The sequence below is a fragment of the Notolepis coatsorum genome, assembly GCF_963971535.1.
Source record: "Notolepis coatsorum genome assembly, chromosome: 1".
Classification (NCBI taxonomy): domain Eukaryota; kingdom Metazoa; phylum Chordata; class Actinopteri; order Aulopiformes; family Paralepididae; genus Notolepis; species Notolepis coatsorum.
The window spans coordinates 35,083,128-35,109,191 of NC_140165.1; positions in this window are offsets into that span (position 1 = coordinate 35,083,128).

The following is a 26,064-nucleotide window of genomic DNA, read 5'->3' on the forward strand; positions in this document are numbered from 1 at the left end:
TTTGGGACTTCGCTCACAGTGTTTATTTGCACCGAAGATTCTATCACGTGGATTGTGTTTGGGACGTTACTCACAGCGTGTATATACACCGAAGATTCTGTCACTTGGATTACTCTGTTTTTGGGACAAGTCACCTCTCCTGTCACCTGCTCTGTTCCCCATTGTACTCTGAGCTAACCCACTCCCTCTCTCCCTCTCGGTCCCGTTTACCCACCTCGGAGATCTGCCGAGAGAAGTCTGCAGAGCGGCTCTGATGTACCCACCTGCTTCCCCAGACTAACCATCCCGGGAGAAGCTGCAGAGCAGCAACATTCATTAATGCTTGTTTCCAAGGCCTTACCCTGTTTTCTCTGTCCCAGTATGCAGCTCCAGCCCTCGCCCTGTTCCAAGGCCTTACCCTGTTTTTCTCTAGTCCTCCTAGTCCTCCCTGTCCCCAGCCCGCCTCCGCGGGCCTCTGTCCCTGTCTCCCCTCTCTAGTCCTCCTAGTCCTCCCTGTCCAGTCCTCCTAGTCCTCCCTTTCCCTGCCTTGTCCCTTGCCCCGGCCCTCTTTTCCGTTAGCCTTCCCTTAGCCTTCCCCTTAGCCAGCTCGCCTCTTAAAGGCACTGTGCCTTTTCCCTTTCTTGTTTTCCCGTAATTTTTGTTCTCCCTTAAAGGGACAGTGCCGTTTCTGTGTGTTTTCAATAAATGCCCAGTTCTTGGCTTGCTCTCATACCTGTCTTGTGTTGTGCGATTGGGGTCGGTTACAAACCATAACAGTACGACCCGACCAATCGACGACCCCAGCCAGCACAGACGGTGTGGTTGAGTTTGCCTTTTTTTTTTTTTTCCTCTAGTTCCCCTGTTAGCTCCCCTGTTTAGCCTGTTTAGCTTCCCTGTTAGCCTCGTTAGCTCCCCTGCAGCTTGTTAGGCCTCTACTACCAGCATGGCCCCATTCTGCTAGCTTTGCCCCGGCTGCTAGCACAGCCTCTATGTTAATGCAGCCCTTGCTGCTGGCATAGGCCCTGTAGCTAGCCATGCCCAGGCAGCTAACCCTGTCCCTCTGCATGGCCCCAGTCTGCTAGCTTAGCCCCGGCTGTTAGCACAGCCTCTATGTTAATGCAGGCCTTGCAGCTGGCATAGGCCCTGTAGCTAGCCATGCCCTGGCAGCTAACCCAGTCCCTCTGCATGGCCCCAGTCTGCTAGCTTAGCCCCGGCTGTTAGCACAGCCTCTATGTTAATGCAGGCCTTGCAGCCAGCATAGGCCCTGTAGCTAGCCATGCCCAGGCAGCTAACCCGGTCCCTCTGCATGGCCTCCACTTTTTGTGTAGTTTTCCCACTGCTAGGACTGCCCTTTCAGCTAGCAAGGTCAGTTTTTCCCACTGCTAGGACTGCCCTTTCAGCTAGCAAGGTCAGTTTTTCTCCCACTGCTAGGACTGCCCTTTCAGCTAGCAAGGTCAGTTTTTTCCCACTGCTAGGACTGCCCTTTCAGCTAGCAAGGTCAGCTTTTCCCACTGCTAGGACTGCCCTTTCAGCTAGCAAGGTCAGTTTTCCCACTGCTAGGACTGCCCTTTCAGCTAGCAAGGTCAGTTTGCTCCCACTGCTAGGACTGCCGCTTCAGCTAGCAAGGTCAGTTTGCCCCGCTGCTAGGACTGCCCCTTCAGCTAGCAAGGTCAGTTTTTCCCACTGCTAGGACTGCCCTTTCAGCTAGCAAGGTCAGTTTTCCCACTGCTAGGACTGCCCTTTCAGCTAGCAAGGTCAGTTTCCTCCCTCTGCTAGAACTGCCGCTTTAGCTAGCAATGTCAGTTTTTCTCCCACTGCTAGGACTGCCCCTTCAGCTAGCAAGGTCAGTTTGCTCCCACTGCTAGGACTGCCGCTTCAGCTAGCAAGGTCAGTTTGCCCCACTGCTAGGACTGCCCCTTCAGCTAGCAATGTCAGTTTTTCTCCCACTGCTAGGACTGCCCCTTCAGCTAGCAAGGTCAGTTTTCTCTCACTGCTAGGACTGCCCCTTCAGCTAGCAAGGTCAGTTCCCCACAGCTAGGACTGTCCTTCCAGCTAGCTTGTTCTCTCATGCTGGTCCAGCCCTGTCTGCCAGCCTAGCTCCGGCAGCTAGCGCAGCCTCTATGTTAATGTAGCAGTACAGCTAGCATAGGCCCTGTAGCTATCAGTGCCCTGGCAGCTACCCTTTCCCTCTGCTAGCCCCTTCCCTGTTCCCTTCTCCAGTGCCCCTGTTCCAGCCCTGTCAGCTAGCCTAGCTCCGGCAGCTAGCGCAGCCTCTTTGTTAATGTTGCATTACAGCTAGCATAGGCCCTGTAGCTACCAGTGCCCTGGTAGTTACCCCTCAGCTCCTCTAGTTACCCCTCAGCTACCCTACTTACCCCTCAGCTACCATGGTTACCCCTCAGCTCCTCTAGTTACCCCTCAGCTACCCTACTTACCCCTCAGCTACCATGGTTACCCCTCAGCTCCTCTGGTTACCCCTCAGCTCCTCTTGTTACCCCTCGGCTTCCCTAGTTACCCCTCGGCTACCCTGCCCCAGTCGCTGGCCCCACTTTTGTTGTGGCTTCCCCTGCTGGCCTGGCCCAGTACTTTTTGTTTGTTGCCTTGTTTTGTCCCCTGCCACTCTGTCTGTATTTTTGGGTCGCCGGGTGGCTCCCGTGGAGGGGGGGGGGTACTGTGAGGTTTTGTCCGCTGCTCACCTACTCGCTCTGTTCCTTTAAGCCTGTTGCTCACCTACTCGCTCTGTTCCTTTAAGCCTACTGTTAATCAATTGCATTCTCCTCACCTCACTAGCCCCCACCCTCGCGTTCGTTTGCTCTTCAGCAACCACACCCTTGGACTACCTGTCATTATGTGTTTGATTGGTCTGGTGCCGAACACACACTTTCAGTTCGATTATCAATTACCTCCCGCACCTGATGTGTATTCTAATTAGCACCCCTGTGGGCTTTAAGTACCTGGCTCTTCCCCTCTGTCCCTGGTCGGGTCGTGCCGTATCATATCTCTATCACCTAACTCCTTCGGGAGGTCCTCTGTCTATAGGCTCTTACGGGAGTTCTGTTTCTGTCTGCTGTCTTATCTCCGGCGTGAGACGGGGTGCAAGCTTTGGCCACCTGTCGCCGTTTGCCTGGATTGAGACATTGTTACTACGCTCTCTAATCCTCTACGGGAGGTATCCCAGTGTTCCACTTCAGACCTCCGCGCAGCAGACGTCCAGACGCGCATCCAGACCTCCGCGCAGCAGACGCCCAGACGCGCATCCAGACCTCCGCGCAGCAGACGCGCGCTCTTCACTCCAGGCGCGCATCCAGACCTCCGCGCAGCAGACGCGCTCTTCACTCCAGACGCGCATCGCTTCCTAATACTCTACGGGAGGATGCGTCTCTCCGAGCCGGCGCGCTCTTCCGCGCAGACGCGCTCTTCACTCCTGACGCGCATTCAGACGCACTCCAGATGCGTCCTCCGTACCGGCGCGTACTCTAAGCAGTCGCGCACCACTCAGACCTCCGCGCCAGATGCGCCCTCCGTACCGGCGCGTACTCTAAGCAGTCGCGCACCACTCAGACCTCTGCGCCAGATGTGCCCTCCGTACCGGCGCGTACTCCAAGCAGTCGCGCACCACTCAGACCTCCGCTTGGACAACCCGTTTCCCATGGCGACGCGCTCGCCCCGTTTTGATCCTTCTCTCTTTACGCACAGCGCCTGGGTGAGTTTTTATGACTGTCTTTTATCCTATTCGTTTTTCGTGTGATTAAAGACACTGAAGAGATCCAGCTTTTTGTCAGACTGTCACTCACCCAGCGTCAGCTTTTTGGACTGTTCATTGGGATAATATTTGGCCTTAACATCGCTCACTGTGTGTATACACACCGAAGATATTATCACTTGGATTTGATTAGGGACTTCGCTCACAGTGTTTATTTGCACCGAAGATTCTATCACGTGGATTGTGTTTGGGACGTTACTCACAGCGTGTATATACACCGAAGATTCTGTCACTTGGATTACTCTGTTTTTGGGACAAGTCACCTCTCCTGTCACCTGCTCTGTTCCCCATTGTACTCTGAGCTAACCCACTCCCTCTCTCCCTCTCGGTCCCGTTTACCCACCTCGGAGATCTGCCGAGAGAAGTCTGCAGAGCGGCTCTGATGTACCCACCTGCTTCCCCAGACTAACCATCCCGGGAGAAGCTGCAGAGCAGCAACATTCATTAATGCTTGTTTCCAAGGCCTTACCCTGTTTTCTCTGTCCCAGTATGCAGCTCCAGCCCTCGCCCTGTTCCAAGGCCTTACCCTGTTTTTCTCTAGTCCTCCTAGTCCTCCCTGTCCCCAGCCCGCCTCCGCGGGCCTCTGTCCCTGTCTCCCCTCTCTAGTCCTCCTAGTCCTCCCTGTCCAGTCCTCCTAGTCCTCCCTTTCCCTGCCTTGTCCCTTGCCCCGGCCCTCTTTTCCGTTAGCCTTCCCTTAGCCTTCCCCTTAGCCAGCTCGCCTCTTAAAGGCACTGTGCCTTTTCCCTTTCTTGTTTTCCCGTAATTTTTGTTCTCCCTTAAAGGGACAGTGCCGTTTCTGTGTGTTTTCAATAAATGCCCAGTTCTTGGCTTGCTCTCATACCTGTCTTGTGTTGTGCGATTGGGGTCGGTTACAAACCATAACACTTCTCTACTGAGTAGAGAAATAAACTGTGCAGCCAGACAAAAGGAACTATAGTTCAACTCCACTGATTTATTTGCCAAAGGGCTCAGAGTGAATTCAGAAGATTGCTTTTTACATACAAGGATTATTTCATAGTACATCAAACATGGTGTACAAAAGGATTGATAAGGTTTGCACATCAAATCCAGTCTGTACATAAACAGTAGTCATGTTTATTAAATGAAATAGAATCTACTGAGCATTACACATGAGTAAATCTGGTCAACAGATAGCAGGGATCTGTACATTACTCTAACCTAAACAACATTGGTTTTTCCATGATTTACTCACATGAAACGGCTCACAGTAGTCTCTGGATGGGCGGTGGAGAGACGCAGAACCCCCTGGGGGGGTCTGGCCTGCTCTCTCTAACAATGCGTTTCTCATTTATACTCAAAATGATGTCATAAGTTGACTTGGTCCATAGCCAATCAGTTATTTCTATATATATGGCGTTCTGTTCCAATTGGTTCTTGATTCTTTGGGGGCCGTCTGTCCCAAGATCTCCTCGTTGTGTGTTCTTCCTGTCGCAACAGCGGGGGGTCTGCTGGTGGCCCCCTCCTTTGCTGCTAGGGAGGGAGAGGCTCATTTTCTCCCCTCTGGGATGAATCAGACATTTTAACATTCCCTTTATATTATTTGATTTTCCCATATACATGGTTTGTGTAATGCATCTATGGACTATCTAGCATTAACAGTCATTGCTTCTAGGTTAATACCAAATAGTCCACAGGAGCCAGCACCAACATTTATTTACCAGACTGACACTTTCTAATACAACTACGATTAAAACTCTGTAATTGAGACTTATTTTATATATATGGTTTACACCAGGAGTGAAATGACACTATTACCTTCATAATCAGTTTGACATTCTAAATGACATTCAAATACCTGTTTGAATTAGTTTCAGTCTTAACATTCTGTAAGCACATAACAAGTATGAGCTGGTCTGCCCTCTGTTTCAGATCAGCTCTCCTCTTTTAGTGGGGTGTAATTACCTACATTTGCATACAGTCCTCAGTCACATGAGTGGGGGTTGAGTGACTGTTTTTCCTTCTGTTCTAAGCAGTTGAGTACATCTGTTTGTGTGAGGGTTTGTTGACTATTCCTGTAACACCAATATCACTCCTTACTTTAGCACTGAAAACCCATTCTGCTGTTGAAAGGGTACACCTGGCTTTTTGCATTATGGTTTTCTAATTATACACACATTTTTGTTATGAAATTCCAGTCAAGGAGGATACCACAACTACTACTACTACTACCTACTAGTACTACTACTACTACTACTACTACGACTACTAACTACTACGACTACTACTACCTACTACTACTACTACCTACTACTACATACTAGTGTTGTCAAAAATATCGAAGTATCGATACATATCGATACTGAATATTTAAAACGGCTTCGATACTCATTTCCCGAAGTACCGATACTTTCTGCAGTATCGGTACCAGCTGGCTTGCTCCCGCAAGTTGTTGACAGACAGACGCGCTGCCAGAGCCTTGCCCTTCCGCCTCCTCCTCCTCCTCGCTCAGAGACCGGCAACAAGCTGATGCAGCCTCCTCCCCCCTCACAGCCGGGCAGCGCAGCCCTGTCTTCAGTTTGTAAACAACGCTATTATTAGCTAACGTTAGCTGTCGTGGCTATCGTTCTGGGAGCTAACGTTAGTAGTACTAGGCTGGTGCGGGCTAACTGGCTATCGTTCTGGCAGCTAACGTTAGTAGTACTAGGCTGGTGCGGGCTAACTGGCTATCGTTCTGGGAGCTAATGTTAGTAGTACTAGGCTGGTGCGGGCTAACTGGCTATCGTTCTGGGAGCTAACGTTAGTAGTACTAGGCTGGTGCAGCCTAACTGGCTATCGTTCCGTGATTTGTTTACTTGGTAACACGGGTTGCTAAGGAATTTAGGTTCGAGGTTGAAGAAAGTGCACTTTAGCTGTCGTTCCTCCGTTAGCTTAATGCTAGCTAGCTGGCTGTTACGACCCTGGCTCATGGGTACGCAACCTATGTGTAATCAACACCAAAACCCTGTGCTCTAACTCAAAAATGATACTAAACCAAGGAACTACTAATATAACTATAAACTAATGTACTGGTAACCCAACGGACAAGGACTGTAAGAACCTGACAGCTCTTTCACTAGGCACAGACCGTGCATGTGTGTTTCTGGGTCTGCCTTTGAAGCTCCCCAGCAGGTAACCAATCAGCACTAATTGGCTAATTGGCAGCCCTCACCTGCCTGCCCTGGTGAAACAGGAGTGACCAGGCCTCTAGTACATAACACCTCCCCCACCAAACTGGTTGCCCAAGAGGCAACCACTACACAACAACCCATAAACAAAACAAAAAACAACTGTGACCCCTTAGTTGTCAGGGCCTCTACCACCACAGCGATAACGGGTACCACAAACACCGGTACTACGATCGTGAGAGGGCGTCTGCTAGCACGTTGTCCCTCCCACGAATGTGGCGAATATCCAAGTTATACGCCTGGAGGAACAAACTCCATCGCATCAAACGATGATTCGAATTCACCATGCTGCGAAGAAAAACCAAAGGGTTATGGTCTGTATACACAACAAGGGGTAAACTGGAGGATCCCACGTAAACATCAAAATGGTTCAAGGCAAGAACCAAAGCGAGCGCCTCCTTCTCTATAGTAGAGTAGTGCAGTTGATGCCTGTCAAACTTTTTAGAAAAGTAGCACACTGGGTGCTCCACCTCTAACGCATCCTCTTGCAGGAGGACGGCTCCAGCACCGAGGTCACTAGCATCCACTGCCAACTTGAATGGCAGTTGAAAATCGGGAGCTGACAGAACGGGAGCGCTAATCAGAATACCCTTGATGCTCTCAAAAGACTGTTGACAAGTCTCAGTCCACACGAAAGGTACCTTAGGACTGAGCAGATTGGTCAAAGGGGCAACAACAGAAGCAAAGTTCCTACAGAAACTCCTATAGTACCCTGCCATACCTAGGAAGCGCTTTAACTCCCGCCTGGTGATGGGAGCAGGGAAGCCCACTATAGCCTCCACCTTAGCTGTAACGGGGCACACATGCCCACGTCCAACCACCTTACCCAGGTAGGTAACCGTGGCCTGTCCAAATTCACATTTCGCAAGGTTAACTGTCAAGTTAGCATCACCCAACCGCTTGAACACTTCGGCCAGATGCTCCACATGTTGTGACCAAGAGGAACTGTGGATAACCAGGTCATCCAGATATGCCTCACAGAACGCTACCCCGCCCAGGACCTTGTTCACTAGCCGCTGAAACGTCGCTGGGGCATTTCGCATGCCAAAGGCCATCACTGTATACTGGCAGAAACTCTCTGGTGTGACAAAAGCGGATATCTCACGTGCTCGCGGAGTAAGCGGAACCTGCCAGTATCCCTTTAGCAAATCCAATTTTTTTTTTTTTTAACAATATATTTATTGGGTTTTAGTTTGCAAATTACAACATGTATATCAGCAGAGCAGTATTCAGCAAACATTTTCACCCCGTTCTCCCTCCCCTAACCCCACCCCACAAAATAATAATTAACTTCAAAAACAGGTTCACATAGGAAGGATACAGATTTAAATAAAAAATAAACATAAATAAATAATAATACAACCAAAATGTTTTACACATTAAGTAAAGGGTGTTTCTTGTCGTTTTTACACAATGATAAGAGTTGTCCCACAATACTCCCCCTAATCCCGTTCTTGTTGAAGCAAGTTCCCAACATTCGTATTATGCTTTAAGAAGTACACAAATGGTCCCCAGGCATTATCAAAAATGTTTTGTTTACGTCTAACAATATACACCATCTTTTCCATTGACATATTTGAAGCCATTTCTTTAATCCACATACCAATTCTTGGTCCATCAACATTTTTCCAATTAAGAGCTATTACACATTTTGCTTGTAATATGCACATATCTATAAATCTAAACTCTTTGCGTTGTAGATGTGGGGTGGTAGGTAGCAAATCCAATTTACTTACAAAGGCTGCTGAACCCACCCGATCGATACAGTCGTCCATCCGAGGCAGAGGGTACGAGTCCGGCTTGGTTACTGTATTAACTTTACGGAAATCAGTACAGAACCGATGAGTGCAGTCTGGCTTATCAACAAGCAGGCAGGGGGAGCTCCACGCACTAGAACTGGGCTCCGCAATGCCATGTCTCAGCATATAGTCTACTTCCTTACTCAAGATCCTTCGTTTTTCCGGATTCACCCTATAGGCATGTTGCTTAATTGGTCCTGCACTACCAACATCAATGTCATGCTCGAGTACATTAGTACGACTAGGGACATCAGAAAACAAACGTGTATGCTGTCTAAGTAGGCGCACCACATCCGTACGCTCAGGAAGTGGTAAGTACGACAGGTGTGAGTCCAAGTCACCTAGTATCTGGGTGTTTGGCAACCGGCCCTGAGAAATCTCCTTCGACACAGAACAGTCGGCTACAATAGGAGATGCAGAAACTGTTAGAACAGCCACAGGCTTGACCCCTGACTGGTCAATCTGAGCCCTATCATTGTACGCCTTCAACATATTGACGTGACATAATCTACTCTTGCGCCTGCGGTCGGGAGTTTTAATCAAGTAGTCGACCTCACCAACTTTGCGCTCAATGGAGTATGGCCCACTGTATTTAGCCTGTAATGCAGACCCAAGAATAGGCGAGAGAACCAACACCTTGTCTCCCGGTGAGAACACCCTATGTCGGGCCCGCCTATCATACCACACCTTCATTTTTCCTTGGGCTACCTTTAGGTTCTCTTTCGCTAGTTCACATGCTCTACTAAGCTTAAGCCTGAAGTCACACACATAGTCCAACAAATTAGTAGAGGAAGGAGTCTGGTCAGCCAACCACTTTTCCTTCAGCAGTTTCAAAGGACCCCTCACTGTGTGGCCGAACACCAGCTCAGCCGGGCTGAATCCAAGAGACTCCTGGGTTACCTCCCTAGCAGCAAACAGAAGCAAAGGGATTCCATCATCCCAGTCTTTGTCGAACTCCGTACAATATGCCCGCAGCATTGTTTTGATAGTCTGGTGAAATCTCTCCAGCGCCCCCTGGGACTCTGGATGATAGGCAGAGGAAGGGCAATGTTGGATAGACAACTGCTGGAGGACCTGAGCAAAGAGACGGGACATGAAGTTAGACCCTTGATCTGATTGAATGACCTTTGGTAGGCCAAAAGTCGAAAAAAACCTAACCAGAGCTTTGGATATAGCTGGGGCTGTGATCTTGCGTAAAGGAATGGCTTCAGGAAAACGGGTCGCTGCACACATAATAGTCAAAAGGTACTGGTTCCCTGTCTTAGTTCGAGGGAGGGGACCAACACAGTCAATGAGGATCCGCTCAAAAGGTTCCCCAACGGCAGGGATAGGCTGCAGAGGAGCCTGAGGGATCTTCTGGTTTGGTTTACCAACCACCTGACACACATGGCACGAGCGACAATATTGTGCCACATCTGACTTCAAACCAGGCCAACAAAAATGTCTCAGCACACGGTCATAAGTCTTCCTGACCCCCATGTGACCAGCAAGATCATGATCATGTGCTAGATGCAGTATATCAGGACGATACACGGCTGGAACAACAATCTGAAACACACTGCCCCAGTCATCCAGACTGGACAGGTTAGGTGGTGTCCACTTTCTCATGAGCACGTCATTGCTAACAAAGTATCCTTGAGACGTATCTACCATTTCATACTCTAAAACCGCCTCTTCAAAGAGGGACGACAAGGAGACATCCTTGTTTTGCTCTAGTACCAACTGCTCATGAGACGGTATCACCTTACCAAAACCCTCATCAGGGCCACTTTTCAACTCAACAAAGAACGTGTCACTAAGTGTCATATCACCATCTAAGTTAACAACCTCATGGGTGTCACATTTGACCTTTGACATTGCACGTGTTACCGCACACACAGGAAACACTCCTGGATGCTTCTGTGCGAGCTCATCAGGAACCTCAGAAACTACAGGGATGGGAATTACAACTGGAGTAGCCAGCACTTTGCCACCGGCCAAATCGTTCCCTAGAATGAAGGACACCCCCTTTATGGGAATGTGAGAACACACTCCTACGACAACATTGCCTGATACTAAGGAAGAGTTTAGCGAGACCTCATGCAAAGGAGTATTCACAAAGCCTCCTCCAAAGCCCTGAACAATGGCACCGGAATGCAATGAAGAATCTTCCGAAAATGGCAAAATCCCATCCAGAATGAGAGACTGGAAAGCTCCTGTATCTCTCCATATTGTAATAGCCTGCCTTGATCCTAATTCACCAACCAGTGAAACAAATCCCTCCATCCTAAATGTTGAGGAGCCCTCTAGCTCCCTGTCTGCACCTTTGATATTTCGCACCCCACCCTCTAATGTCGGCATAGGTGTCCTGTCTATGATTTCTACCAGAGCCACAGTTTTTACATTTTTCTGCTTAAGCACAGGGCATCCAGCAACGATATGACCAGGCTCCTTACAGTAAAAACAGATAACCCCGTCTGGGAATGCACTAGCAGAGCCACCTTGCCTAGGAGTCGAAGTAAACCGACCAGCAGACACGGGTGCCGGGAACCGGCTCCCCTGAGAAGGACGCCTACTACCCCTGGACTCCACACGGCCCTCCTCTACAAAGACAGACTTGTGTGTTAACACAAACTCATCAGCCAAGACAGCAGCGTCAGCTATCTTCGATACCTTATGCTCATTTAGATGTGTGGAAACGTTATCAGGAACACACCTCTTAAATTCCTCTAGGAGAACCAACTGTCTGAGCTGCTCCCTTGACTCTGCTTTTTGCGAGGTGCACCACCGGTCAAACAGGTTCTCCTTCTCTTTTCCAAATTCAACATAAGACTGCCCCTCCTGCCTACGATAACCTCTAAAACGCTGACGATAGGCCTCGGGGACCAACTCATAAGCCCTCAATATGGAAGCTTTAACAAGTTCATAATCAGCGCTTTGTTCAAGGGACAGAGCAGTGTAGGCTTCTTGTGCCCTACCAACCAAAACACATTGTAGCAGCAGTGTCCAGGCGGTATCAGGCCACTTCAATGTGGTTGCCACCCTTTCGAAAAGGGGAAAATATCTTTCCACGTCTTTCTCAAAAAATGGTGGCACCATCCTAATATTCCTGCCTACATCAAACCCGGAACGTGCCTCTGGATGCAGAGCACCCGCCTGCAAGGCAGCATACTTATATTCAAGCTCCTTCTGTGCACGCTCGTGCTCCAGCAACAGTTGTTTCTCCTTAAACTCACGCTCATGCTCACGCTCCTCTTTCCTCTCTCTCTCCTTAAGCTCACGCTCCTCTTTACTCTCTCTCTCCTTAAGCTCACGCTCCTCTCTCCTCTCCTCACGCTCTCGCTCTAGCTGCCTTTCCTTAAACTCCAACTCCCTAATCCTCCACTCACCCTCTACACCAGGTAATAGCGGAGACGCGCCAGACGATGGAGGCTCCTCCACCCTCTCCTCAAGCACCTGTCCCCTAATGAGCAAAACCCGCAAAGCACCCAAGGCAGATGGTTTCAAATGTTTCTCACTGGGAGTAAGCTCGACCTTGTAGTGCACAGCAAGCTCGAGCAGTTGTTCTTTGGAAAATTTGTCTAATAAGTCATGAGACGGGCGATCAACAAAGTCCCTGATGGAAGCCATTGTCACTGAACTAGACACCCCAAGCTACACACCCAACCTCACAGACACGAAGAACCACTAACGAACCACTGAAGAACAACGAAGAACCACTGAAGAACCATGAATAATGCTAATTGCCAACAATAACAACCAGAATGGAACACGGTGGAAATGTGAGCTCTACGGAGCGCACCTTTCCAGGTTGCACAAACAACAACACATTTTTAAAAAAAAAACACACCCACCCTGGGTGGTGAGCTACCAGGTATGCTCACCAAACACTTAAACAAACAAAATAAATCCAACAAAATTTTCCAAACAGGTGCGCCTTCTAACCTGATGTGACCACATATGCTTCTACGTCTAAACTGCAGAAAACCCCGGCCTACCACATGTCTACCCTAAGAAACACTAAATCAAGCCCTACCACACTACCTGTGTTTCCTGGCCGCCCTAACCTACCTACCCTTAAACTAATGCCCTGTAGACCTAACTTTCTTCAACCACACCTGCTACCAGTCAAAGATCATATACAATCATTTCATTGACCGCCCCAGGAGTACGTGGTGCACCGGACGCTAACCCACAACCAGAAAATAATGTCCCTATCTACATGTGGTGCCTACTAAACTATATATTTTAACAGCATAAGTAGTCACATCAAATTACAAACAAATACGGCATACTCACCTGTTTGATGAAAATGGCTCAGCCCCCACGTTACACCATGTGTAACGAACACCACCCAAACCATAATATGATGACACTCCGTGCAACACAAAAAAAAATCACCAAACAAAGTTCTAGGGGTAAAAGATCCCGGATGAGCGCCCAATTGTTACGACCCTGGCTCATGGGTACGCAACCTATGTGTAATCAACACCAAAACCCTGTGCTCTAACTCAAAAATGATACTAAACCAAGGAACTACTAATATAACTATAAACTAATGTACTGGTAACCCAATGGACAAGGACTGTAAGAACCTGACAGCTCTTTCACTAGGCACAGACCGTGCATGTGTGTTTCTGGGTCTGCCTTTGAAGCTCCCCAGCAGGTAACCAATCAGCACTAATTGGCTAATTGGCAGCCCTCACCTGCCTGCCCTGGTGAAACAGGAGTGACCAGGCCTCTAGTACATAACACTGGCCACCTATTACTTCATGGAAACGGAGTAACGTCAAGCCGAGCCCACTACACCAGTACACACATGAACTCGACACAACTACCCCGTTTCCAACGTTAGGTCTAGCGGAGCCGGAGCCCATCCTACACCAGTACACACATGAACTCGACACAACGTTACCCCGCCTCCATGAAGTGTCCAATTAGCAGCAATGTTGTTGAAAATGTAACGTTAATAAATGCTCCGAGCATAGCTCCGGAGAACACCCAGATAGCAAAAGGTGTTAATTCAATGTTGATTTATGGTCAAAATGCTTGATTTTTGGTTAAGGTCGACGATTGATGGTGAATCACCCATTAACCGATGAAGCAATTGACTAATGTTGAAAACATGTCATTGAATCAATATTGTTTTGTGGTTGCATTTTAATGATTGAAATGCCAAGATCTAATAAATGTTGAATCAACGTATGCTGCTCAACGTATGCTGTCGTCATTGTCTCATCACCCAGACTGCACTGCACTTGTGCTGCCCCGCCTCCCAGAATGCACCTGTGCGGCAGCTTCCTGGCTGCTACCTCATGTCTCTCTGCATCGTTAAGACTGGTGAGTACTACATGGCAATAATGTCGATTATGTTGTATGTTGTATGTTGTATGTATGCTTTCGATTGCAAACGCCAGCGGAGTAGTGCCGTGTTCGTTTTTACATGGTAGAGAATATTATATTAACCGTTATTCATGCCTGCTAGCTGAAGCTAATTTAGCTAGTAGCGTTAGCAGTTAGCTATGATGAATGTTTCTTGATTTTGGTGTTTAGTGATATCCACCTGTTGTATATACTGTTATACATTTTATGTAGGCTAACGCTCTTAAGCGCGGTGAAAATGAGTGCGGCGAAACTATTGAAAGAAGTAATGTAACAAGCGGTAGATACAATGTGCAAGCACTGGAGTCATATTGGGAGTTGGGGCTAACTAGCTTAGCTCTGTGGAAGAGCCGCGGTAAATCTAGGGACGTTAAGGCGGCGAGGTGAGAGATTTGACGAAACACTGTGGAAGATATTGTTGTTAAGAAGCGAGTCGAGTGGTTCGTTGGTGTGATTGTGGCCGTATTAATGGTTATATTTAATGCGGTAATAAGTGTAAGACGATGTTGTTATGGAGAAGCAGTCGCGGGTTGATGACGTCATATTGTGGGACCTAGGAAGGGGAGCATGAGGCTGGCTAGGCTGTTAGCTTGCGTGCGACTGTTTTGTGAGTTTGCGGACGACATGTGTTATGATTAGAGTTTTGAAAATGATGGTTAGGAAGTATTAGAGGACGCGGTGGATGTCGTGGCATTGTATTAGGACGAAACTGAGTGTTTTGTGATAATAGTTGTACGTTGTCACGGTGTACATCGGTTGCTGTGCGTTTGCGCTTCTGCGCATGCGCGTTACAACGCGGATCGCTGTTTTTTCTTTTCATTCGCTCTGGGGATGGATAACGGGTGAGGAAATATTTGGCATTGTGTTCAAATGTTTGTATTTGTATATTGATATTGTATGTTTGTGTAACAAGGGGAAGAGATGTGAAATGTATGATGATTAGATTATGGGAGTATGTTGTATGTTGTATGTTGTATGTATGCTTTCGATTGCAAACGCCAGCGGAGTAGTGCCGTGTTCGTTTTTACATGGTAGAGAATATTATATTAACCGTTATCCATGCCTGCTAGCTGAAGCTAATTTAGCTAGTAGCGTTAGCAGTTAGCTATGATGAATGTTTCTTGATTTTGGTGTTTAGTGATATCCACCTGTTGTATATACTGTTATACATTTTATGTAGGCTAACGTCAGTAACGTTTCAAAATGTGGCTTATGATGTATTCTTTAACAGGATACACTGGCACAATCAGTTAGCTTAGCATTGCTGCTACCTTGCTTGCTAAAAATTCATGGTAAACCAACAACATGGCAGGGTGCAGGCATACAGGCCGGGCCTGTCTCTCTCCCTCCCTCCCTAATGTGTTTGTGCTTAAAACAGTGAATGATGACCGCATGTTCTCAGAGCATTTTCAGAGCACTGTTAAACTGTTAAATGGTCATTTTAAAACTAATATAAGAAATTAATGTATATAGTGGTATATTTATGAGGGGAAAAAAATATTTGCAACAACTTTTAACATTTATACAGGTAGGTTATTGATAACTAATTCTGCTATGAGTGTCATATTACAGTGACATTCATACAGTATCCTTTGATTTCACATAATTTAATTATTATTTCACAATAAAATACTGTAATCAAAATCCTCTGTAATATCACATCAGATTTTGTAATCTCACAATAACATAGCAATATTTCACATTTAATTATTATTTCACAATAATAGTAATCAAAATCGAAAGGTCCATTTGCATATTATTGGTATCTAGGGACATCTATGGACCTCAGGGAATGTATTCACATTGTCAGAAATATTGTGTCTATTACTAGGCTTGCTTAAATTGTGATGAAACAAATGAGAATATGAATTATGATGTTTCTTTGCATCTTTGACAGTGAATAACACCATGCTAATAATGACCAAACATTAAAAACTGCCACTGATCTCGTTCAGTCCCCTCTTGAGGTCATGTGTAAAAAAAAATCGAAGGAAATTAATAAAGGGAAGATGATTAAACCGAAGGTTCTGTAGATGCAGTACTGAATTCTCCCATCCGGACCAATGCAATTTGAAATATTATTATAGAATATGATGCTTATAAATGACCTTATTATAGCCAATTCACACATTTATATATATATTATCTTTCAAATGCCTGAGTTCAATTTGGATTTAGTATCACCAGGCATGCATAAGAACAGATAATAATCTACTGTAATCTACTGTACTTTTAAATTTTCCCCACAGTGCAACCGTTTTGAAACTAATTTCAGATCTAATTGTTTCTCCCACTTTGGCCTCCTGACAGACACCGATGCCCTTCAAAAGATCCAAGATGCCCTGGGTCAGAGAGGACGGACCATCCTGCAGTTCTGCCAGAAACTGGACAACCCGGAGATCAGGGAAGTTCTGGCCAGATATGATCCAGAGGCTTCGAAGAACACTCCTTATGGTGTACTTCAAGGAGCCTACGGAGAAACTGCTGCTCGGAGTTGATGTAAGTTTTATTTATTTAAATATTAAAATATTTGAAATGCTAAACGAGTGATTACAAACCCTACAAACACTGTGATAGACCCTCTAAACACTGTGATAGACCCGACAAACACTGTAAACACTGTGATAGATCTATCACAGTGTTTAGAGGGTCTATCACAGTGTTTAGAGGGTCTATCAGTGTTTAGAGGGTCTATCACAGTGTTTGTAGGGTCTATCACAGTGTTTGTAGGGTCTATTACAGTGTTTAGAGGGTCTATCACACCCTCTAAACACTGATAGACCCTCTAAACACTGGGACAGACCCTCTAAACACTGTGACAGACCCTCTAAACACTGATAGACCCTCTAAACACTATGATAGACCCTCTAAACACTGTGATAGACCCTCTAAACACTGTGATAGACCCTCTAAACACTGTGACAGACCCTCTAAACACTGTAACAGACCCTCTAAACACTGTGACAGACCCTCTAAACACTGTGACAGACCCTCTAAACACTGTGATAGACCCGACAAACACTGTGATAGACCCGACAAACACTGTGATAGACCCTCTAAACACTGTGATAGACCCTCTAAACACTGTGATAGATCTATCACAGTGTTTGTCGGGTCTATCACAGTGTTTTGAGGGTCTATCAGTGTTTAGAGGGTCTATCACAGTGTTTAGAGGGTCTATCACAGTGTTTGTCGGGTCTATCACAGTCTTTAGAGGGTCTATCAGTGTTTAGAGGGTCTGTCACAGTGTTTAGAGGGTCTATCACAGTGTTTAGAGGGTCTATCAGTGTTTAGAGGGTCTATCACAGTGTTTAGAGGGTCTATCACACCCTCTAAACACTGATAGACCCTCTAAACACTGTATCAGACCCTCTAAACACTGTGACAGACCCTCTAAACACTGTGATAGACCCTCTAAACACTGATAGACCCTCTAAACACTGTGACAGACTCTCTAAACACTGTGATAGACCCGACAAACACTGTGATAGACCCGACAAACACTGTGATAGACCCGACAAACACTGTGATAGATCTATCACAGTGTTTGTCGGGTCTATCACAGTGTTTTGAGGGTCTATCAGTGTTTAGAGGGTCTATCACAGTGTTTAGAGGGTCTATCACAGTGTTTGTAGGGTCTATCACAGTGTTTAGAGGGTCTATCACACCCTCTAAACACTGATAGACCCTCTAAACACTGTATCAGACCCTCTAAACACTGTATCAGACCCTCTAAACACTGTGACAGACCCTCTAAACACTGTGATAGACCCTCTAAACACTGATAGACCCTCTAAACACTGTGACAGACTCTCTAAACACTGTGATAGACCCGACAAACACTGTGATAGACCCGACAAACACTGTGATAGACCCTCTAAACACTGTGATAGATCTATCACAGTGTTTGTCGGGTCTATCACAGTGTTTTGAGGGTCTATCAGTGTTTAGAGGGTCTATCACAGTGTTTGTAGGGTCTATCACAGTGTTTTGAGGGTCTATCAGTGTTTAGAGGGTCTATCACAGTGTTTAGAGGGTCTATCACAGTGTTTGTAGGGTCTATCACAGTGTTTAGAGGGTCTATCACACCCTCTAAACACTGATAGACCCTCTAAACACTGTATCAGACCCTCTAAACACTGTATCAGACCCTCTAAACACTGTGACAGACCCTCTAAACACTGTGATAGACCCTCTAAACACTGATAGACCCTCTAAACACTGTGACAGACTCTCTAAACACTGTGATAGACCCGACAAACACTGTGATAGACCCGACAAACACTGTGATAGACCCTCTAAACACTGTGATAGATCTATCACAGTGTTTGTCGGGTCTATCACAGTGTTTTGAGGGTCTATCAGTGTTTAGAGGGTCTATCACAGTGTTTAGAGGGTCTATCACAGTGTTTGTAGGGTCTATCACAGAGTTTAGAGGGTCTATCACACCCTCTAAACACTGATAGACCCTCTAAACACTGTATCAGACCCTCTAAACACTGTATCAGACCCTCTAAACACTGTGACAGACCCTCTAAACACTGTGATAGACCCGACAAACACTGTGATAGATCTATCACAGTGTTTAGAGGGTCTATCACAGTGTTTGTCGGGTCTATCACAGTGTTTAGAGGGTCTATCACAGTGTTTGTAGGGTCTATCACAGTGTTTAGAGGGTCTATCACACCCTCTAAACACTGATAGACCCTCTAAACACTGTATCAGACCCTCTAAACACTGTATCAGACCCTCTAAACACTGTGACAGACCCTCTAAACACTGTGATAGACCCTCTAAACACTGATAGACCCTCTAAACACTGTGACAGACTCTCTAAACACTGTGATAGACCCGACAAACACTGTGATAGACCCGACAAACACTGTGATAGACCCTCTAAACACTGTGATAGATCTATCACAGTGTTTGTCGGGTCTATCACAGTGTTTTGAGGGTCTATCAGTGTTTAGAGGGTCTATCACAGTGTTTGTAGGGTCTATCACAGTGTTTTGAGGGTCTATCAGTGTTTAGAGGGTCTATCACAGTGTTTAGAGGGTCTATCACAGTGTTTGTAGGGTCTATCACAGTGTTTAGAGGGTCTATCACACCCTCTAAACACTGATAGACCCTCTAAACACTGTATCAGACCCTCTAAACACTGTATCAGACCCTCTAAACACTGTGACAGACCCTCTAAACACTGTGATAGACCCTCTAAACACTGATAGACCCTCTAAACACTGTGACAGACTCTCTAAACACTGTGATAGACCCGACAAACACTGTGATAGACCCGACAAACACTGTGATAGACCCTCTAAACACTGTGATAGATCTATCACAGTGTTTGTCGGGTCTATCACAGTGTTTTGAGGGTCTATCAGTGTTTAGAGGGTCTATCACAGTGTTTAGAGGGTCTATCACAGTGTTTGTAGGGTCTATCACAGAGTTTAGAGGGTCTATCACACCCTCTAAACACTGATAGACCCTCTAAACACTGTATCAGACCCTCTAAACACTGTATCAGACCCTCTAAACACTGTGACAGACCCTCTAAACACTGTGATAGACCCTCTAAACACTGATAGACCCACTAAACACTGTGACAGACTCTCTAAACACTGTGATAGACCCGACAAACACTGTGATAGACCCGACAAACACTGTGATAGACCCGACAAACACTGTGATAGATCTATCACAGTGTTTGTCGGGTCTATCACAGTGTTTTGAGGGTCTATCAGTGTTTAGAGGGTCTATCACAGTGTTTAGAAGGGTCTATCACAGTGTTTGTAGGGTCTATCACAGTGTTTAGAGGGTCTATCACACCCTCTAAACACTGATAGACCCTCTAAACACTGTATCAGACCCTCTAAACACTGTATCAGACCCTCTAAACACTGTGACAGACCCTCTAAACACTGATAGACCCTCTAAACACTGATAGACCCTCTAAACACTGTGACAGACTCTCTAAACACTGTGATAGACCCTCTAAACACTGTGATAGACCCGACAAACACTGTGATAGACCCTCTAAACACTGTGATAGATCTATCACAGTGTTTGTCGGGTCTATCACAGTGTTTTGAGGGTCTATCAGTGTTTAGAGGGTCTATCACAGTGTTTAGAGGGTCTATCACAGTGTTTGTCGGGTCTATCACAGTCTTTAGAGGGTCTATCAGTGTTTAGAGGGTCTGTCACAGTGTTTAGAGGGTCTATCACAGTGTTTAGAGGGTCTATCAGTGTTTAGAGGGTCTATCACAGTGTTTAGAGGGTCTATCACACCCTCTAAACACTGATAGACCCTCTAAACACTGTGACAGACCCTCTAAACACTGTATCAGACCGTCTAAACACTGTGACAGACCCTCTAAACACTGTGATAGACCCTCTAAACACTGATAGACCATCTAAAGACTGTGATAGACCCTCTAAACACTGATAGACCCTCTAAACACTGACAGACCCTCTAAACACTGTGATAGACCCGACAAACACTGTAAACACTGTGATAGATCTATCACAGTGTTTAGAGGGTCTATCACAGTGTTTAGAGGGTCTATCAGTGTTTAGAGGGTCTATCACAGTGTTTGTAGGGTCTATCACAGTGTTTGTAGGGTCTATTACAGTGTTTAGAGGGTCTATCACACCCTCTAAACACTGATAGACCCTCTAAACACTGGGACAGACCCTCTAAACACTGACAGACCCTCTAAACACTGTGATAGACCCGACAAACACTGTGATAGACCCTCTAAACACTGTGATAGATCTATCACAGTGTTTGTCGGGTCTATCACAGTGTTTTGAGGGTCTATCACAGTGTTTAGAGGGTCTATCACAGTGTTTAGAGGGTCTATCACAGTGTTTGTCGGGTCTATCACAGTCTTTAGAGGGTCTATCAGTGTTTAGAGGGTCTGTCACAATGTTTAGAGGGTCTAGCAGTGTTTAGAGGGTGTGATAGACCCTCTAAACACTGTGATAGATCTAGAAGTGCATGGATACACATTGTATTGCCTAGATGGTGTCAGGCTAGGCGATTGCTTAATTATCTTTCCTGTCCAGTCTAACTGGATGCTGACTGTAGCTTGTTACTGTAGACCTACAGAGTGAGTAATTGAGTGATTAAAAAAAATCGCACTCGTGTGAAGTGAGGGGTGCTCTTATCATCGTACATCATCTCACCCACCTCTCTTCCTCACTTTTTTATTTTTGTGTCTATCAGCTGCTGCTCGACAGTTTGACCCCAAGCTGACCGACCAGGACTACAGCGAAACTGTCAAGAAGTGGCTTCGTTATGCGCCAGACCGGGAGGGAGGCATCTCAAGGAACCGAAGTGACCCAAACTTAAGTCAAGCGAACCAGAGTCAAACTTAGGGTACCCCAGCACAGCACAGCACACACTGTTTCCCTGGTTCATACAGTACAAGGAATTACCCTCCATGGACACTGTTCTTCCATGGACGGCATCTACTTGAATGACTTATGCTGCTTCAGCCTGTTCTTGGAATCGAAGTGACCCAAACTTAATTGTCAAGCGAACCAGAGTCAAACTTGGGGTACCCCAGCACACTGTTTCCCTGGTTCATACAGTACAAGGAATTACCCTGGACACTGTTCTTCCATGGACGGCATCTACTTGAATGACTTATGCTGCTTCAGCCTGTTCTTGCAGTGTTTATTTTTTTTATTTTTTATTTTAACCTTTATTTACCCAGGGTAGGTTCGCTGAGCACGGATGCTCTTTTTCAGCTACGCCCTGCTTCACATTCACAGAGTTCCATTCACACCTGGGAGCTGCCCAGGCCTAACTAAATGAATAGTTGGTTTCAGGTTGCCGACCGACCCTGCCGATTTAGGTGCGACCCAATATATTTTATGAGTTTTTAGAAAAAATTATAAAAAAAAAAAAAAACGTTTTTTTTTTTTTTTTTTAAATAAATTTCATAGAAATCTTAGTCAAACATTTAGTATTATGGATATTAAACATGCTGGCAGAGTACATGCATCCATGTTGTTGTGAACATTTTAATTAAATAAAGAAATTCCCTATCCATAGTCGCCGTGGGAAAGAATAAAATAAAAAAATAAAATAAAATAAATTCCCTACCTACCCATGGCCAAACTGACAACCAACCTGAAACCAACTATTAATTTTGTTAGGCCCCAGTACAACCACAGTCTGACACTGTTGGCCACTGAGCAACTCCACTGGAGCAGTTGGGGGTTTAGTGCCTTGCTCAAGGGCACTTCAGCGGTTGGTGTTAAGGGTATGGGAGAGAGTTATATGGGAGAGAGTTATAGAAACATTAGGGGTGTAACGGTACACAAAATCCACGGTTCGGTACGTACCTCGGTTTTGAAGACACGGTTCGGTATTATTTTCGGTACAGTGGGGGGGGGGGGGGGGGGGGGGGGGAATCCAAAAAATTGCTTTTCATTTATCTATTTATTTAACTGTATTAAACAATATAAAACGAATTGGCCATAATTGACTGAGCAAACTAATGCTTACTGCTGTAACCTACTAATAACACTTAAGTAAATCTGAAGATTATTATATAGCAGATGCCTTGGAGGATAAGTCGTGGACAACTGTAGATCATCTAAGCTCCACTGTGTTTAAATTCAAATCCTATGCCATTGTTATTTAACCCTTGTGTCTGAAAACGAAAGTATTATACTCTTATTAGGGGACTAAATTGAAAAACTCCATAAAAAGATTATGTTGAAATAATTTCCCACTTTCTTTTCCATAAATATTTTATTCAACTTCAGCCCTGATCATAACAATTTTTTATATTATTTTTGTAATGAAATACGCCCACTTTTCTGAAAAGAGTTGTTAAATATGACAAAAAAAAGAATATGTGGTGGTTATGATCGGGCTGAAGTGGAATAAACAATTTATGAAGAGTAAAAAAAATAATACAAGATAATTAAAAGATTATGCCACATATTATGTTGGCTCATCACTGCAAAGTTATCAAACAAATACGAATCTGATCAGACACAAGGGTTAAGTTGTTGTTCCCTTTCTAATTTCCTCAAACATCTAGTCTAGTTAATGTGATCAATATTATTTGACAATTGATGCTTTTTGTTGGACATTTCAGTCAGTAGTGAGCTCATACTTTGAGCTCATAAATTTATAGTTAAAATGATTGAGACAACGCAATCTTGTCTTCGTTGTGCATGAATGCGTGTGCTCACCACACACAATATGTGTGTCACTATTCTGGCAGTGGCTATATATGTATTGTTAATGAAAGCCTGTTATATGGTCTGTTATTTTTTTGTGTGTAAAAGGTATGGTCACTGGAAGTTATGATACCCTAGAATTTTTTTTTTTTCATATTAAAGCCATGTTGTCATTTTTGTTCACACATTTTTGGAAATATGGTCATATAAGAATTTTATTATTATTTATTTAACAATAGTGTGTTTAACAGCAGGAAAAAAACATGTAATGTTATGATGTATACATATCAGCAGCAATATTTTAATGTAAAATGTACATTAATCAGTATTGATTCCTTAACTTTACAAGTTACAAGTAGATGTACAAGTTACAAATGTACAAGTAGAGTACCATTTAGATTATGGTTGAATAAACATTGATGTCTAACATTGATTCAATATAAAATCAACTAAAATGTGCATGTAGATTACCATTTAGATTATGGTTGAATAAACATTGATGTCTAACATTGATTCAATATAAAATCAACTAAAATGTGCATGTAGATTACCATTTAGATGATGGTTGAATCAACATTGATATAGTATCAGCTATGGTTGACACCTAACGTTGGTTCAACGTGTAAGTCATAGACAACGATCTGTATAATTTAGATGTCAGGCTTCAACATAGATTCAATATTTCTGCCGAACCCTATTTCAACGTTGATTCACCCTTTTTTTGCTATCTGGGCACTCTCTCTCTCTCTCTCTCTCTCTCTCTCTCTCTCTCTCTCTCTCTCTCTCTCTCTCTCTCTCTCTCTCTCTCTCTCTCTCGGTCATAACTAGAAAGGTGCGCTCAGTAGACCTAAAATCTCTAGCAGCCACTCTCTCTTTCTCTCTCTCTCTGATCTAAAGATAAACAAAGGGTTTTAAAAGTGTATTTATCTTCTCGTATAGTACCAGAGAGAAGCTGAGGAGAATCAACCAGCAACAAAAGCAAAATTTGTTAAAAAAAAAAAAAAAATTATTATAATAATAAAAAAAAAATTATTATAATTTTTTTTTTTTTGGTATTGAAAGTATCGAAAGTATCGATACTTTTCAAGGTATCGTATCGAAGTTGAAATTCCAGTATCGTGACAACACTACTACATACTACTACCTACTACTACTACTACCTACTACTACTACTACTACTACTACTACTACTACTACTACTACTACTACTACTACTACTACTACTACTACTACTACTACTACTACCACCTCAACAACAATAATCTATTATACTTTTAAAAATCGAAGTTTTAGAAAGCTCCAACCATAACACGTACTCTTTCCGATTATAAAAAAAATGTGTGGCTAAAACTACCGACAACAATTCTTTGAGAGAAAGACAGATTGGAAAGGAAAATTGTGCGAGTAATCAGATCAACGGAGGCCTCAGCAGAGCAGAGAAAGACATTTGTCTGGAACCCCTCAGATGTTTGCTGCTCAGTGAGGGGGCAGCGGCTTGGTTCTTGGCGTGGCACACGCATCCAGATGCATTATTTATCGACAGCGTGCTACACAATTGAGGGGGAGAGGGGATAAATATTTATAGCCAAGTGCAATATATCTGTCCCTCTCCTCATAATGTGTCAGAGAATATCTTTATATGGCTGAAGTGGAAGGTGAACACACAAGTGCATCACAACACACACGCACAAACACGCAAAGCGCGTATACACACATACACACACACATACGAACACACACACACACACACACATACGAACACACAAGCCTTGGCACTTTTTCAATTCACACTGACAGAGGGAACACACACACACGCACGCACGCACGCACACACACACACACACACACACACACACACACACACACACACACACACACACACACACACACACACACACACACACACACACACACACACACACACACACACACACACACACACACACACACACACACACACACACACACACACACACACACACACACACACACACACAAACACACATTTTAAATGCTTTATTTGAACACATTTACATAGTCAATGGGTCCTTTTGTTCAGCCTCACAAGGCTATTGGGTAGTAAATGTGTTTATAGGTCCCACATTCTGGCCTCTGAAGTTGCTAATGTCAATTTAATTTGGGCCTTACAGGGTTTTAACAGCAATCAATAAATACTCCCTCACCCACAGTTGGATTACATACATAGAATATGACACTGGATGATCTGCAATAAAACTCCAAGGAACTAGTCTCCCCTGCACGCACGCACGCATGCACACACACACACACACACACACACACACACACACACACACACACACACACACACACACACACACACACACACACACACACACACACACACACACACACACACACACACACACACACACACACTCACTCACTCACTCACGCACTCACTCACTCACTCACTCACTCACTAGCTCTCTCGGTCTCCCCCCTAAGCACACATTCCTTCCCTAGTCAAAGATATGATGCATCCACTCAGCCGTGTACGGTGTACCCAAAGGCGGTACACGTGAAATGCGCTAAGCTCTCAGTGCCAATTTGGAGCCGGGCTTGTACGTGCGGGGGGTAGAGATCCCGCTTTACGATACACGTCTGACTCGGCAGAACCGAGATAATATCCCACAGCGTGAGTCATCGTCAAAGAGAGAACACGCCGTCTGCCGCTCCCTCCTCCCGTTTGGCTGCAGGTACACCGAAGTGCGTTAAAATCCCATTAGGGGGCACGGAGTCTGGCGTTTCTTCA